General features: G+C 48.6%; 1 pseudogene; it reads left to right on the top strand.

Moving 5' to 3' along the window:
- The first annotated feature begins 299 nt into the window (after positions 1 to 299).
- The window catches only part of LOC141108602 (lissencephaly-1 homolog pseudogene), a 178,475-nt pseudogene continuing 160,136 nt past the window's right edge, over positions 300 to 18,638 (top strand).

The following is an 18,638-nucleotide window of genomic DNA, read 5'->3' as shown; positions in this document are numbered from 1 at the left end:
TACAGGCTTTTGAACTATTTGTAGATTTTGCCTGTTCAAACTTTCAGGCATCTGTATAGATGGCTTTTTTCAGATGACTTTTAATTGCTTGTATAGATACAGCGCTCTAAGCATTTACAGTTCACTTCTAGTAGCAAGTAGATTTAAGTGCAATCATAATAGAATGATCAAGGAGGTCTTAGTGGAGTTGGACTTTAAAAACATGGGAGAATACTGATTTGGCATTATTTGCTTCTGACTTCATGCTCTTACTCCACTCAGGAACGAACCCAGGCAGTTGTACTGAAAGTCCTGACATCATTTAAAAGTAATGAGATTGAGCAAGCAGTAAAAACACTGGATCGAAATGGAATTGACCTGCTTATGAAATACATCTACAAGGGGTTTGAAAAGCCTACAGAGAACAGCAGTGCTATATTGCTACTATGGCATGAAAAGGTATGTAAGTATGAAGACAGACTAAAAAACCTGAAAAGCTAGGTAACCACACTTAATACTTCTAACATCACATTGGACACTTGCATAACTAAGTGTATAATTTCTCAACCCAAGAATACAAATGTAATATGTTGCAGCTTACCAGTCCTTGGATGTGGTGGCCGCATTGTTTTTTTTTTCCCTTTTTCACCTGGTGATCCTGCCAGTAACACCGTTCTTGTGACAGTGCTTACTTGCTGCACTGTATCTATGGAGGGGCAGATTTGTAACCCAGGGATAGGAAGCATGTTAGCGCTACATGACACTCACACCCCCCCCCAAAAAAAAATAATATTTTGCTACCTTCAGGTAACTGGACAGTGGCAGAAAAAACCTACTGGGACATCCCCATATAACCCGTTTCAATTCTAGCTAGCTTCTATTTTTTTGCTAGTGTCTCTAGTGATGAACCTCTTTTCTCTGGGAAGTTTACCTTCTTATTTTGAGATTATTTCTCTGTTGATGTTCCAAGCTGATTTATCTGTCAGGATATTGGCTGCACCATATCCACAGTTGCTTTTTATGCAGCTTGTTGATCAGGTGACTCTTCAGCGGAGATTTGGGGGACCGTACCTAGACCCAGGGTCAGCTTGTAGTGTTGCTGCCAATCAATGGATCCTGCTTTTGCTGCTCACCTTTACATGTAGTGCAATGCATGGAATAGCTGCATGGTGCTTTACAGGTGTAGGATTTTGGTCTGCTGGCAGTAGAAGCCGTGTCCTTGAAGATCCTTGCAGGGTATGCCTGCTGTGGAGGGGGAAGCTAGAAAGGGGTTAATCCCCTTTTTACTGATTTGGTTAGTAAGGGCAGAAGCCTTCTAAGCATTTACATCCCAGGGTGCTCATATCCTAATAACCCCTTGGGGGTGTGGAGGTAGCTGCCGACCAATTATTGGCTTTTGTGGCATAGACCAGGTTAACAACCTTCCTTTTTTTAAGTTTTGCCACCATTGGTTCCTTTAGGCTTTCTTTTCTACATGTGTGCAGCACCATAGTGGTACATAGTACACTTGGGCATACTTGTGGCTTCTATGTCTGCGCAGCCCAGAGCACTTACTACACCTCCTAGCATCTGTGGACTTGCTTCACTTGCACTCCCCTGCCTCTTTCTCTTTGGACATGGTCTCCAAGCTGTCAAATCAACTGGTCTTCATTGAGGGCACATACGCAATCAGAATCACAATTTATTTTCTATTATTTTATAATATATAATAATTATATAATATAATAATTATATAATCTGTTATTATTTTATTATTACTGCCGAGTTTTGTATATCCCCCCCGGGGGCAATATTTACTAGCATGGCAGGTCATAAACAAAGGGGAAAAGGGCCTCGCAGGCTTGCTAGCTCATGGTCAGCTTTTAGTTGAGTTGAAGGTTGTAGCTCCTTTGGTCAGGACCCCAGTAGTCTTTCTTCGGACTCTGCCTTCCTCTTATCATTTGACTCTTGTGTATAGTGAGCCTGGGGCAGGGTCAAGAGGGGGTTCAATGTAGAGGGCAGATACAGTACTTCCCCTTCAGCTTTGCCTAATAATCAGATGAAAAAAGAGCTTGGTTGATGTTGGTCTGTCTATAGAGAGTAGACCTGCATGCAGCCTGGAGAACTGTCTGAGATTTACCTACTGTGTGTGTTGAAACTGTGCACACTTGGGTTTATATATTAGGACTGTGTATTGCACTGATGAGAAGCTGCAACTGTCTTGTTGCAGACTCTAAAGTGGATGCAAACCCGATTCATGAAATTTGAGCTTTTTTTGTGAAATGGTAGGGAGACTTGTACCCCGTTACCAGTTCACACAGGGGGGAGGCCGGGATCTGGGGGTACCCTTGTTAAAGGGGGCTTCCAGATTCGATAAGCCCCCTGCCCGAAGACACCCACAACCACCGGGCAAGGGTTGTGGGGATGAGGCCCTTGTCCCCATCAACATGGGGACAAGGTGCTTTGGGGGGCTAGCCCAAAGCACCCTCCCCATGTTGAGGGCATGTGGCCTGGTACGGTTCAGGAGGGGGGGGCGCTCTCTCGTCCCCCCCTCTTTTCCTGCTGCCTGCCAGGTTGCGTGCTCGCATAAGGGTCTGGTATGAATTTTGAGGGGACCCCTACACCATTTTTTTTAACTTTTGGCGCAGGGTTTAAAATCCATACTAGATCTGAAGGGCCTGGTAATGAACTGGGGGGGGTCCCATGCTCTTTTTTTCAATGAGTTTTATCTATATTGCCGAGACCCGACAATTCATTACAGCCGTAATCGGTTTTAAATGACAATTTTTTCTTTAGAAATGTAATTTTGCTGTGGTATTGTTCTAAATATGAGAAAAATGCACCAATTTACATGCATACTATAGACACCCCCAAGCCATGATATTTAAAGGAATATTTCATTTTTATTGTTTCACTTTAAGCATTAAAAAAAATCACTGCTCCAGAAAATACGGCAGTTTAAAAAAAAATGTTTGCATTAATACATGTCCCCTGGGGCAGGTCCCGGGTCCCCGGTCCCCAAACACTTTTTATGACAATAACTTGCATATAAGCCTTTAAAATGAGCAATTTTGATTATTCATGTTTGTGTCCCATAGACTTTAATAGTGTTCGTGTGTTCTGGCGAATTTTTTGCCTGTTCGCATGTTCTGCTGCGAACTGAACAGGAGGGTGTTTGGCTCATCCCTATATGAAGCGCAGGCACAGCAGCACATTCAAATGAATAGGTTGCTGTGCCTGTTCAAACGCAGCCCACAGACCCGCTATAGTGTTAACCAGGCTGTAGTCCCTGAGGAGGAGATTGCTATTGAAGCGGAGGATCCCTTGCACTGTGACATCAGGATGACACCCCTACTACTGAGATTTTACCAAAGCTTAAGGTACTGTTTAGCAGCTACCCTTATTGACACTGCACATTGATGCTTAGCGTTGAAGCATCCTGCGTCTGCTCACCCCAGGGTGTTCAGTATGGGGGTCACTTAAATTCTCTAAAGCAGCCAAGACTTTCCCAGTCAGTTCACGAAAAGAGCCTGTACTGTATGGGGCCCCACTCAGAGAAGATTGTTTTTTTTCTCCTTTAAATCCTTTGTCCAACAATATCCTATCAAGGAAAGTTTCCTTCATAAGTGGGCACATCCTGTGGTAGATCCTTCAAACTGCTGCCATAAAAAGACCTTGATGGCCCCTGTGGAGGACATAGTTGGTAAGGTTGAATGAAGACACCAGTCCATCCATTTCAACCTGACTGCTTGTTACTACAATTTTCTACATCCCTGTACATTGTGCTTGCTACGAAACATATCTAAAAGTTTTTTTAATTTATCCACACACTCTGCTGACACCACCATCTGTGGAAGGGAGTTCCAAATCCTTACGGCACTAAAGGCTCGGTTCACACAGGGACGACTTGTCAGGCGACCTAGTCGCCTGACAAGTCACCTCCCGTTCTGTGCTATGGAACCGTTCTAAGGGGAGCGACGCAAGTCGCTCCGACTTAGAAAAAGGTTCCTGTACGACTTTGGGGGCGACTTGGGGCGACTTGCATAGACTTCTATACAGAAGTCGTTTTGCAAGTCGCCGCGGAAGTCGTTTGCAGGTCGCCTCGCTGAGGCGACCTGCAAGTCGTGCCACCCGTGTGTGAACCGGGTCTTACAGTAAGGAACCCCTTACACAGTTTCACCGCTTCAGCCCCAGAAGATTTTACCTCCTTCCTGACCAGAGCACTTTTTGCGATTCGGCACCGTGTCGCTTTAACTGACAATTGTGCAGCCGTGCAACGTTACACCAAAACAAAATTGGCGTCCTTTTTTCCCCACAAATAGAGCTTTCTTTTGGTGGTATTTAATCACCTCTGTGGTTTTTATTTTTTGTGCTATAAACAAAAAAATAGCGACAATTTTGAAAAAAAAAAAGCAATATTTTTTACTTTTTGCTATAATAAATATCCCCAAAAAATATATAACAATTTTTTTTCTCCCTCAGTTTAGGCTGATGTATGTATGTATGTATGTATTCTTCTACATATTTTTGGTAAAAAAACCCCGCAATAAGCGTATATTGATTGGTTTGCGCAAAAGTTATAGCATCTACAAAATAGGGGAAAGATTTATGGCATTTTTGTTATTATTTTTTTTTATTAGTAATGGAGGCAATCTGCGATTTTTATCGTGACTGCGACATTATGGTGAACACATCGGACACTTTTGACACTATTTTGGGACCATTGTCATTTATACAAGGATCAGTGCTATAAAAATGCACTGATTACTGTGTAAATGACACTGGCAGGCAAGGGTTTAACCACTAGGGGGCACTCAAGGGGTTAAGTGTGTCCTAGGGAGTGATTCTAACTTTGGGGGGGATGGGCTACCACTGACATGACAGCGATCCCTGCTCCCGATGACAGGGAGCAGTAGATCCCTGTTATGTCACTAGGCAGAACGGGGAAATGCCTTGTTTACATACGCATCTCCTCGTTCTTCCGCTCCGTGACATGTTCGCGGGCCCCCTGGCTGACATCGAGTCTGCGGGACACGCAGGCGGGGTCATGCTGTATGCGGTGGGCGCGCGCGTGCCCACTAGCCCCGCCAATTAAAGGGGACGTACAGGTAAGCCTATTTGCCCACCGCTGCCATTGTGCTGACATATATCGGCGTGTAGCGGTCTTCAAGTGGTTAAGATTGCACAGCTTCTCATCCAACTTCATTGTCTTGTTGCATGCCCCCAAGATTTGTATAGTGTGATCATATCCCCTCTTAAGTGTGTCTTCTCCAGGAGAATAAGTATAATGTTTGTAGTAGTTCCTCATAACTGATGTCCTCAGGCCCTCTTATTTGCTTGGTTGCCCTTCTCTGGACTTTCAAGCACATCTTTCCTGAGGATTGGTGACCAGAACTCGACGGCATACTCAAGATGTGGCCGAGTTTTGTAAAGTGTTAGAATTATAGTTTTATTTCTTGTGTAAATACCCTTTTTAATGCATGCTAATAGTCTTCAGGCCTTACTTTTAGCAGCTTGGCATTGCATGCTATTGCTGAGTTTGTAATCTACCAAGACCCCCAAATAATTTTCCATTCTTAATTCCCCCAGATGCTCTTCCGCTAGCGAGTAACTTGCATTCATATTTTTAGCTCCCAAGTGCAGTACTTTAAAATTTTCAATATAACCAGTTCAGTACCAGACTGTTTAATACTAAACATGCACTGTTTAATTTAATTTATATTGCCCTTACATTGTTCTGTAAGTGGATGATGGCACTGTAATTAAAAATTAATACAAAAAATCTAAGTAGCTAATTGATTATACAGCTGTCACATGACCCAGATCTTTCCCAGCATTTCAAACAGGAGGGGCTTCTAGCAGACATCCCAGGTCTCCCACATTTGGCTGCGGGCTTCCGGACACCCACGAGCGCTGAGCAGGTGCCCGGCTGGGCCTATCACTCAGCCACAGACAGAAGACAGAGCAGTCCGAGCGGCTGAATGGAGTATGACCATGGCGGCCACTCTGTCTTCTGTCTGTGGCCAGGGGAAGGGGTGGGACAGAGCTGGGAGCGCTCTGATGGTAGGCACTGATGTGGTGGCACTGATGGGCTGCACTGGTGGGCACTGATGGGCTGCATTGGTGGGCACTGATGAAGTGGCAATGATGGGCATGGATAGGCTGCACTGGTGGCACTGATGAGGTGGCACTGACGGGCTGCACTGGTGGGCACTGATGAGGTGGCAATGATGGGCACAGATAGGCTGCACTGGTAGGCATTGATGAGATGGCACTAATGGACACTGATGGGCTGCACTGATGGGCTGCACCGTGGGACACTGATGGGCTGCACTGGTGGGCACTGATAGGCCGCACTGGTGGACACTGATGAGGTGGCACTGAAGGACACTGATAGGCTGCACTGACGGACACTGATGGGCTGATGGGCTGCACTGGTGGACACTGGGGAGGTGGCACTGAAGGACACTGATGGGCTGCACTGATGAGGTGGCACTGATGGATACTAGTAGGCTGCACTGATGAGGTGGCACTGGTAGGCACTGATGAGGTGGCACTGATGGACACTGATGGGCTACACTGATGGACATTAATAGGCTGCACTGGTGGGCACTGCTGAGGTGGCATTGAAACACACTGACACTGATAGGCTGCACTGATGGACACTGATGGGTTGCACTGGTAGGCACCAATGAGGTGGCACTGAAGGACACTGATAGGCTGCACTGACGGACACTGATGGGCTGCACTGGTGGGCACTGGGGAGGTGGCACTGAAGGACACTGAGGGGCTGCACTGGTGAGGTGGCACTGATGGATACTAGTAGGCTGCACTGATGAGGTGGCACTGATGGACACTGATGGGCTGCACTGATGGACACTGATGGGCTACACTGATGGACATTAATAGGCTGCACTGGTGGGCACTGCTGAGGTGGCATTGAAACACACTGACACTGATAGGCTGCACTGATGGACACTGATGGGTTGCACTGGTAGGCACCAATGAGGTGGCACTGGTGGGCACTGATGAGGTGGCATTGAAACACACAGATTGACACTGATAGGCTGCACTGATGGACACTGATGGGCTGCACTGGTGGGCACTAATGAGGTGGCACTGATGGACACTGATAGGCTGCACTGGTGGGCACTGATGAGGTGACCCTGATGGGCTGCACTGGTGGGCGCTGATGAGGTGGCACTGAAGGACACTGACACTGATAGGCTGCACTGGTGGCACTGATGGACACTAATGGGCTGCACTGATGGACACTGATGGGCTGCACTGGTGGTCACTGATGAGGTGGCACTGATGGGCTGCACTGGTGGGCACTGATGAGGTGGCACTGATGGGCTGCACTGGTGGGCACTGATGAGGTGGCACTGATGGACACTGATGGGCTGCACTGGTGGGCACTGATGAGATGACTCCGAAGTACACTGATGGGCTGCACTGATGAACACGATAGGCTGCACTGATGGACACATAGGCTGAACTGGTGGGCACTGATTAGGTGGCACTGATGGACACTGATAGGCTGCACTGGTGGGCACTGATGAGGTGGCACAAATGGACACTGATGGGCTGCACTGATGAGGTGGCATTGATGGACACATATGCTGCACTGGTGGGCACTGATTAGGTGGCACTGATGGACACTGATAGGCTGCACTTGCGGGCACTGATGAGGTGGCACTGACGGACACTGACACTGATAGGCTGCACTGATGGACACTGACAGGTTGCACTGGTGGGCACTGATAAACTGCACTGATGGGCCACACTGATGGACTGCACTGGTGGGCACTGATTAGGTGGCACTGATGGACACTGATAGGCTGCACTGGTGGGCACTAATGAGGTGGCATTGAAACACACTGATTGACACTAATAGGCTACACTGATGGGTTGCACTGTTAGGCACTGATGAGCTGCACTGATGGGCAATGATGAGGTGGCACTGGTGGGCACTGATGAGTTGGCACTGTTGGACACTGATAGGCTGCACTGGTGGGCAATGATGAGTAACACTGATAGGCTGCACTGGTGAACACTGATGAGGTGGCACTGAAGGACACTGATAGGCTACACTGATAGGCTGCACTGATGGACACTGATAGGCTGCACTGGTGCACACTGATGGGCCGCACTGGTGGGCAATGATGAGGTTGCACTGATGGACACTGATGGGCTGCACTGGTGGACACTGGGCTGCACTGATGGGCACTGATGAGGTGGCACTGATGGGCTGCACTGGTAGGCACTGATGAGTTGGCACTGATGAGCTGCTCTGATGGGCACTGATGAGGTGGCACTGATGGACACTAATAGGCTGCACTGGTGGGCATTGATGAGGTGGCACTGAAGGACACTGATAGGCTGCACTGGTGGGCTGCACTGGTGGGCATTGATCTGGTGGCACTGATGGGCACTCATGGGCTGCATTGATGGACACTGGTGGGCACTGATGATGTGGCACTGAATTACACAGATTGACACTGAAAGGCTGCACTGATGTATACTGATGGGCTGCACTGATGTACACTGATGGGCTGCATTGGTAGGCACTGATGGACACTGATGGGCTGCACTGATGGACACTGATGGGCTGCACTGGTGGGTACTGATGAGGTGGCACTGATGGGCTGCGGTGGTGGGAACTGATGAGGTGGCACTGATGGACACTGATGGGCTGCACTGATGGACACTGATGGGCTGCACTGGTGGGCACTGATGAGGGGGCACGGATGGACACCGATAGGCTGCACTGATTGACACTGATGAGGTGGCCCTGATGGGCTGCACTGGTGGGCGCTGATGAGGTGGCACTGAAGGACACTGATGGGCTGCACTGGTGGGCGCTGATGAGGTGGCACTGAAAGGACACTGATGGGCTGCACTGATGAACACTGATAGGCTGTACTGATGAGGTGGCACGGATGGACACACATGCTGCACTGGTGGGCACTGATGTACACTGATGAGGTGGCACTGATGGGCTGCACTGATGGACATGATGGGCTGAAATAAAGAGGTGGCACTGATGGGCTGCACTGGTGGGCACTGATGAGGTAGCACTGATAGGCTGCACTGATGGACACGGATAGGCACTGATGAGGTGACACTGATAGTCTGCATTGGTGGACACTGATGAGGTAGCACTGAAGGACACTGATTGACACCGATAGCCTGAACTGATGGACACTGATGGGCTGCACTGGTGGGCACTGATGAGGTGGCACTGAAGGACACTGATGGGCACTGTTGAGGTGGCACTGATGGACACATAGGCTGCAATGGTGGGCAATGAAGGACACTGATAGGCTGCACTGGTGGGCACTAATGGGCTGCACTGATGGACAATGATAAGGTGGCACTGATGGGCACTGATGAGGTGGCATTGAAAGACACTAATTAACTCTGATAGGCTGCACTGATGGACACTGATGGGTTGCACTGAAGGACACTGATTGACACCGATGGGCTGCACTAATGGACAATGATAAGGTGGCACTGGGCACTGATGAGGTGGCACTGAATGACACTGATTGACACTGATAGGCTGCACTGATGGACACTGATGGGCTGCACAGATGTACACTGATGGGTGCACTGGTAGGCACTGATGGTCTGCACTGGTGGGCACAGATGGACACTAATGGGCTGCTCTGATGAGGTGGCACTGATTGACACTGATAGGCTGCACTGATGGGCACTGATAGGCTGCACTGGTGGGCACTGATGGGCTGCACTGGTGGGCACTGATGGGCTGCACTGGTGGGCACTGATGGGGTGCACTAGTGGACATTGATGGGCTGCACTGGTGGGCACTGATGAGGTGGCACTGACAGACACTGATGGGCACAGTTGAGGTGGCACTGATGGACACATAGACTGCACTGGTGGGCACTGAAGGATACTGACACTGATAGGCTGCACTGGTGGGCACTAATGGGCTGCACTGGTGGACAATGATAAGGTGGCACTGATGAGGTGGCATTGAAAGACACTAATTAACACTGATATGCTGCACTGATGGACACTGGGTTGCACTGGTAGGCACTGATGAGGTGGCACTGATGGACATTGATAAGCTGCACTGATGGGCACTGATGTGGTTGCTCTGATGGGCTGCACTGGTGGGCACTAGGGATGAGCCGAACACCCCCCTGTTCGGTTCGCAACAGAACATCCGAACAGGAAAAAAGTTCGCTCGAACACGCGAACACCATTAAAGACTATAGGACACGAACATGAATAATCAAAAGTGCTAATTTTAAAGGCTTATATGCAAGTTATTGTCATAAAAAGTGTTTGGGGACCCGGGTCCTGCCCCAGGGGACATGGATCAATGCAAAAAAAAGTTTTAAAAACGTCCGTTTTTTCAGGAGCAGTGATTTTAATAATGCTTAAAGTCAAACAATAAAAGTGTAATATCCCTTTAAATTTCGTACCTGGGGGGTGTCTATAGTATGCCTGTAAAGGGGCGCATGTTTCCCGTGTTTAGAACAGTCTGACAGCAAAATGCCATTTCGAAGGAACAATTCAATTAAAAACTACCCGCGGCTATTGCATTGCCGACAATACACATAGAAGTTCATTGATAAAAACGGCATGGGAATTCAACAGAGGGAAACCCCGAACCAAAATTAAAAAAAAAAAAATGACGTGGGAGTCCCCCTAAATTCCATACCAGACCTGAAGGGTCTGGTATGGATTTTAAGGGGAACCTCGCGCCAAAAAAAAAAAAACGGCGTGGGGCCCCCCCAAAAATCCATACCAGACCCTTATCCGAGCACGCAACCTGGCAGGCCGCAGGAAAAGAGGGGGGGACGAGAGTGCGGCCCCCCCCTCCTGAACCGTACCAGGCCACATGCCCTGGCCGGTGGTTGTGGGGGTCTGCGGGCAGGGGGCTTATCGGAATCTGGAAGCCCCCTTTAACAAGGGGACCCCCAGATCCCGGCCCCCCCCGTGTGAAATGGTAAGGGGGTACTTACCCCTACCATTTCACTAAAAAACTGTCAAAAATGTTAAAAATGACAAGAGACAGTTTTTGACAATTCCTTTATTTAAATGCTTCTTCTTTCTTCTATCTTCCTTCATCTTCTTCTTCTTCTGGTTCTTCTGGCTCTTCTGGTTCTTCCTCCGGCGTTCTCGTCCAGCATCTCCTCCGCGGCGTCTTCTATCTTCTTCTCCTCGGGCCGCTCCGCACCCATGGCATGGGGGGAGGCTCCCGCTCTTCTCTTCATCTTCTTCTTCATCCTCTTCTCTTCTTCCTTCTTCTCTTCTTCATTTTCTTCTCCGATCCGCTCCGCACCCATGCTGGCATGGAGGGAGGCTCCCGCTGTGTGACGGAGTCTCCTCGTCTGACGGTTTTTAAATATTGGGGGGCGGGGCCACCCAGTGACCCCGCCCCCTCTGACGCACGGTGACTTGACGGGACTTCCCTGTGATGTCACGGGGAATGCCACAGGGAAGTCCCGTCATGTCCCATGTGTCAGAGGGGACGGGGTCACCGGGTGGCCCCGCCCCCTGTTATTTAAGAACCGCCAGACGAGGAGACGCCGTCACACAGCGGGAGCCTCCCTCCATGCCAGCATGGATGCGGAGCGGCCCGGAGAAGAAAATGAAGAAGAGAAGAAGATGAAGAGAAGAGCGGGAGCCTCCCCTTATGCCATGGGTGCGGAGCGGCCCGAGGAGAAGAAGATAGAAGACGCTGCGGAGGAGATGCTGGACGAGAACGCCGGAGGAAGAACCAGAAGAGCCAGAAGAACCAGAAGAGGATGAAGGAAGATAGAAGAAAGAAGAAGCATTTAAATAAAGGAATTGTCAAAAACTGTCTCTTGTCATTTTTAACATTTTTGACAGTTTTTTAGTGAAATGGTAGGGGTAAGTACCCCCTTACCATTCACACGGGGGGGGCCGGGATCTGGGGGTTCCCTTGTTAAAGGGGGCTTCCAGATTCCGATAAGCCCCCCGCCCACAGACCCCCACAACCACCGGCCAGGGTTGTGGGGATGAGGCCCTTGTCCTCATCAACATGGGGACAAGGTGTTTTGGGGGGCTACCCCAAAGCACCCTCCCAATGTTGAGGGCATGTGGCCTGGTATGGTTCAGGAGGGGGGGCGCACTCTCGTCCCCCCCTCTTTTCCTGCGGCCTGCCAGGTTGCGTGCTCGGATAAGGGTCTGGTATGGATTTTTGGGGGGACCCCACGCCGTTTTTTTTTTTTTTTTTTTTTTTTTGGCGCGGGGTTCCCCTTAAAATCCATACCAGACCCTGAAGGGCCTGGTATGGAATTTAGGGGGACTCCCACGTCATTTTTTTTTTTTAATTTTGGTTCGGGGTTTCCCTGTGTTGAATTCCCATGCCGTTTTTATCAATGAACTTCTATGTGTATTGTCGGCAATGCAATAGCCGCGGGTAGTTTTAAATGGAATTTTTCCTTCGAAATGTCATTTTGCTGTCAGACTGTTCTAAACACGGGAAACATGCGCCCCTTTACAGGCATACTATAGAAACCCCCCAGGTACGAAATTTAAAGGGATATTACACTTTTATTGTTTGACTTTAAGCATTATTAAAATCACTGCTCCTGAAAAAACGGCCGTTTTTAAAACTTTTTTTTGCATTGATCCATGTCCCCTGGGGCAGGACCCAGGTCCCCAAACACTTTTTATGACAATAACTTGCATATAAGCCTTTAAAATTAGCACTTTTGATTTCTCCCATAGACTTTTAAAGGGTGTTCTGCGGCTTTCGAATTTGCCGCGAACACCCCAAATTGTTCGCTGTTCAGCGAACAGCCAATGTTCGAGTCGAACAGGAGTTCGACTCGAACTCGAAGCTCATCCCTAGTGGGCACTGATGAGTTGGCACTATTGGACACTGATAAGCTGCACTGATGGACACTGATAGGCTGCACTGATGGACACTGATAGGCTGCACTGATGGACACTGATAGGCTGCACTGATGGACACAGATGAGGTGCACTGAATGACACTGACACTGATAGGCTGCACTGATTGACACTGATGGGTTGCACTGATGAGCACTGATGGACTGCACTGATGGACACTGGGCTGCACTGGTGGGCACTGATGGGCTGCACTGGTAGGCACTGATGAGGTGGCACTGATGGGCAGTGATGAGGTGGCACTAATGGACACTAATAGGCTGCACTGGTGGGCATTGATGAGGTGGCACTAAAGAATACTCATGGGCTATGCTGATGGACACTGATAGGCTACACTGATGGACTGCACTGGTAGGCACTGATGAGGTGGCACTGATGGGCACTGATAGGCTGCACTGGTGGGCACTGATGGGCTGCATTGGTGGGCTGCACTAGTGGACATTGATGGGCTACACTGGTAGGCACTGATGGGCTGCACTGGTAGGCCCATGGGCTGCACTGGTGGGCACTGATGGTCTGCCCTAGTGGGCATTAATGGGCTGCACTGGTGGGCACTGATGGGCTGTACTGGTGGGCACTGATATGAGGTGGCACTGATGGACTGCACTAATGGACACCGATAAGCTGCACTGGTGGGCACTGATGAGGTGACACTGATAGGCTGCACTGGTTGACACTAATGGGGTGGCACTGAAGGACACAGAAACTGATAGGCTGCACTGATGGAAACTGATAGGCGGCACTGATGGACACTGATAGGCTGCACTGGTGGGCACTGATGAGGTGGCACTGACGGGCACTGATGAGGTGGCACTGACGGGCACTCATGGGCTGCACTGGTGGGCACTGATGAGGTGGCACTGAAGGACACTGATAGGCTGCACTGATGGACACTGATAGGCTGCACTGGTGAGGTGACACTGATCATCTGCACTGGTGGACACTGAAGAGGTAGCACTGAAGGACACTGACACCGATAGGCTGCGCTGATGGACACTGATGGGCTGCACTGATGGGCACTGTTGAGGTGGCACTGATGGACACATAGGCTGCACTGGTGGGCACTGATGAGGTGCACTGGTGGACAATGATAAGGTGACACTGATGGGCACTGATGAGGGGGCATTGAAATACACTAATTAACACTAATAGGCTGCACTGATGGACACTAATAGGCTGAACTGATGGACACTGATGGGTTGCACTGGTAGGCACTGATGAGGTGGCACTGATGGGCTACACTGTTGAACACTGATGGGCTGCACTGGTGGGCACTGATAAATTGGTACTGTTGGACACTGATAGGCTGCACTGGTGGGCACTGATGAGGTGACACTGATAGGCTGCACTGGTGGACACTGATGAGGTGGCACTGAAGGACACTGACACTGATAGGCTGCACTGATGGACACTGATAGGCTGCACTGATGGACACTGATAGGCTGCACTGGTGGGCACTGATGGGCCGCACTGGTGGGCACTGATGGGTCGCACTGGTGGGCACTGATGAGCACTGATGGACACTGATGGACTGTACTGATGGACACTGTGCTGCACTGGTTGGCACTGATCAGGTGGCACTGATGGACACTGATGGGCTGCATTGGTAGGCACTGATGAGGTGGCACTAAAGGACACTGATGGGTTGCACTGATGGACACTGATGGGCTGTGCTGATGGGCACTGATGAGCTGCTCTGATGGGCACTGATGAGGTGGCACTAATGGACACTAATAGGCTGCACTGGTGGGCATTGATGAGGTGGCACTGAAGGACACTGATGGGCTGCGCTGATGGACACTGATAGGCTACACTGATGGGCTGCACTGGTGGGCACTGATGGGGTGCACTAGTGGACATTGATGGGCTGCACTGGTGGGCACTGATGGGCTGCACTGGTGGGCATTGATGGGCTGCACTGGTGGGCACTGATGGGCTGCTCTAGTGGGCATTAATGGGCTGCACTGGTGGGCACTGATGGGCTGCACTGGTGGGCACTGATATGAGGTGGCACTGTTGGGCTGGCACTGTTGGACACCGATAGGCTGCACTGGTGGGCACTGATGAGGTGACACTGATAGGCTGCACTGGTGGACACTGATGGGGTGGCACTGAAGGACACTGACACTGATAGGCTGCACTGATGGACACTGATAGGCTGCACTGATGGACATTGATAGGCTGCACTGATGGACACTGATAGGCTGCACTGGTGGGCACTGATGGGCTGCACTGGTGGGCACAGATGAGGTGGCACTATTGGGCACTGATAGGTGACACTGAAGGACACTGATACTGATAGGCTGCACTGATGGACACTGATACGCTGCTCTGGTGGGCACTGATGAGGTGGCACTGGTGGACTGCACTAGTGGGCACTTATAAGGTGGCACTGATGGACACTGATAGGCTGCACTGATGGACACCGATAGGCTGCACTGGTGGGCACTGATGGACACTGATGGGATGTACTTGTGGGCACTGATGAGGTGGCACAAATGGACACTGATGGTCACTGATAGGCTGCACTGATGGAGATTGATGGACTGCGCTGGTAGACACTGATGAGGTGGCACGAATAGACACTGATAGGCTGCATTTAATTGGCACTGGTAAGGCTGCATTTCATTGGGGGGGTGTATTGGCGCAAAGTGTCACCTCCCTGAAATGAATTTTTGCAGGTTGGGATGTCTGTTCTAGTCCTCTGCTACTGGTCACATGTTTAAAATAAAATTTAAAAAAAGGCTTTGGAATACAGAGTAAAAATAAAAATATCAATAAACTGTTTTAAATTGGCATACAATTATATCTTTGAAATTAAATATTTATTATTTTGTGGAAATAACATTATGTGGGCGGATTTCTGCCAGTCTCAGGCTGTGTCGCACCCCTCCAGCCTGCATCTTAGTATAAGTGGGTGGCAAATCAATATGTAATATCCCGCCCCCATTGTATTTAGCTGCTTAGTGGACATGGAGGAGGGAGGGAGCAAGTGGACTGTTCTTTACCACTGTACACCCACATGTGCGACTACATAGTCTCATGGGCTGATCAAATGAGATAATGAGGAAATACTCAGCTTAGAAACTCACTGAAAACTGAACATGTGCAGAATTGCAACTACAAATGCAAAATCCCTAGATGGATTGGGGACATGGAGATAGCAAGCAGCAGGATCAACCAGGTTTTTTGCAGAATACAGAAAACAAATCACATAGTGACTGAGTATAAACAGCCTGTAATTCAGCATTTGATTTTTCAATCTACCGCTTATAGGTAAATTTAGTGGGTTACCTGTTCATACATAGTCAGATTTAGCCTCTGTTCCAGTTTGGCTGTGTTGCATGTAGTTTCACACTGTGCCTGTGGGTGTCGTTGTCGCCATGGGTCGGTGTTGGAAAGGCAACACGTTGAAGTGTATGGGTGCTCCTCTGTCCCGGAGATAACTCGGTGGCGGTGGTCCTCCGAGTTGCATTCTGAGAGAGGGTATTTATGGGACAGTCGCCATGTTTTAGGGTCTTTTCGTTCTACCTGCTGGCCCTCCTGGCCGACAGGTATGTGTTAGGAGTACTACCTCGTGGTCCTCCGACCGGGAGGACCACGTTGCTGCAGTGTGTGGGTGGGCTCAGAAGCCTGTCTGGGGCCTACCACAGCGGCGAAGGAATGGTCCTGTGCTGTCTATCCTATGGGAAGAAGCTGGACAACTGAGAAGATCCCAGGGGAGGACCCGTCATGGAAGGATCATGCAGAGTGCTGGTCTGGAGAGGGGCCTGGTGACTCAGTTGGAGGACGCATCCTAAAGTTAACCTACCACATAGTACTGCCAGGTCGGCTTAAAGGTTCTAGTGCTGTGTTTGCTATTCATCGTAAACCATTACATCCTGTGGCAGAGGATCGTACGGGTTTCTATTACATTCAAGTCTGTGGCAGACACTTTTGTTCGAGCTGCGTATCGGCTGCTAGGTTAGTGAGAGAAACCTATCCGAGCGGGCAAAGATTCAACTCTAAAAGGAGAGTACATTCATCTACAAGATTCCAATTCCTAGTACTACACTAAGAAAAGGTATTTGAACTTTCCTGCAACTCTTCTTCTACCTCTTTCCTGCTACTTCCTTCAGTTACTCTTTATTAAAATCTTGGAAAAGATACTCAAGTGTCCAGTGCCTACATTGTCTGGTATTAAGCTCAACGGAACCCTGGACCTGGTTCTGGTGAAATAGAGGTAACGAAGGTGACGGTAACAGCCCGCTTTAAACCAGCAGCTCCACCGAGAGTTATTGCTACAATAGTTTTTATGATGTTGGTGTAATGACACTTTAACTCCCTTCCTGACCAGGACATTTTTCAGTTTTCAGCACTGCCATACTTTAACTGACAATTATGCTGTACCCAAATTAATTTTATATAATTTTTTGAGACCGCTTTCTTTTGGTGGTATTTAACCAACACTGGATTTCAATTTCTTTGCTATAAAGGAGAATTATTATACAGTACATGTAGAGCAGTGTTGCCAACCATCGGTATTTTTACTGGCAGACAGTAAAAAACAGGCAATTTTCTCCTGCCAGTAAACGGCAGTAAAAGTAAAAGGTTGCCAGTAAAAAATATGGCTTTGATGCTCGGCTTGGTCCGGAGTTGGCTGTGATCTGGTGGCTCTGGCGGAGGCAGTGCCTGAGCGTGTCATGTGATGTCATAGTGCAATGGAGCCAAGCAGAGCGGCCAGAGCCTCGTGTGCGGGTCTGCAGTATTGGAGCAAGGCAAGCTGGGACTGGGACCATCAGTGCTGTTTAGACTGGAGGGAGCGCTTGGCTTGGAGAAAGACTGTCAATGTGACTCAGGGGACGTGTTGTGTCAGTGAGGTCTCATCATCATCTGTGCGGCTGCACACCGCTGTCAGTGTCACTGTGAGAGTGAATTTTATGTGTGTGTCGCCCATTCTAATTTCTTGCCCTCCTGAGTCCTGTCCCTGAGCTACTTATTTTATTTTTGATATAGTAAGTAAGAAATATGTTTTTTTGCCTTATCTACTATAAATCATATTGCTAATTGCATATTGTATTTGTAGCCTAAATACTCTCATTTGCACTTAAAACTGTAATTTTGTAACTTTTGGAAATGTCAGTAAAAACGTGGCTGTGCCAGTAAATTTTGGGTGTTGTTGCAGTAAATTTCAATCTGGTAGGTTGGCAACACTGATGTAGAGCTAAATGTATTCTACTACATTTCTTCGGTAAAAATAACCCAAATCAGTGTTTATTATTTAGTCTGGTGAACGTTCTAGAGTCTAGTATAAACTTTGCTATATATATATGTGAAAAGTGATCAATCCTGATATACTAACTGCCTATCTCAATTCTTGAGGCCCTAAAATGCAAGGACAGTACGAATCCCCTCAAATTATCCCTTTTTGGAAAGTAGATAGTTATTTTGTAAGAGGCATGGTGAGTTTTTTGACCTTTTAATTTTTTTGTCATGATTTTTTGGAAAATGAATATCTTATATTTTTCACAAAGTTGTCATATTAGCAAATTATTTCACACACACAGCATAGGCTTACTTACAATTGCACCCCAAACTCATTCTGCTATGCCTCCTGAACATGGGGATGCCACACGTAGGTGACTTTTTCACAGCCTAGATGCATAGAGGGGTCCCAAATCCAATGAGCACCACTGGGCTTTCAAGGAGCATAAATTAAGTGTTTAATTTCCTGACTACCTATCATATTTCTTGAGTCCCTGAAGTGTCAGGGACAGGAGAAA

The sequence above is a fragment of the Aquarana catesbeiana genome, linkage group LG09, assembly GCF_042186555.1.
Source record: "Aquarana catesbeiana isolate 2022-GZ linkage group LG09, ASM4218655v1, whole genome shotgun sequence".
Lineage (NCBI taxonomy): Eukaryota > Metazoa > Chordata > Amphibia > Anura > Ranidae > Aquarana > Aquarana catesbeiana.
This window is presented reverse-complemented; position numbering and strand designations above follow the sequence as displayed.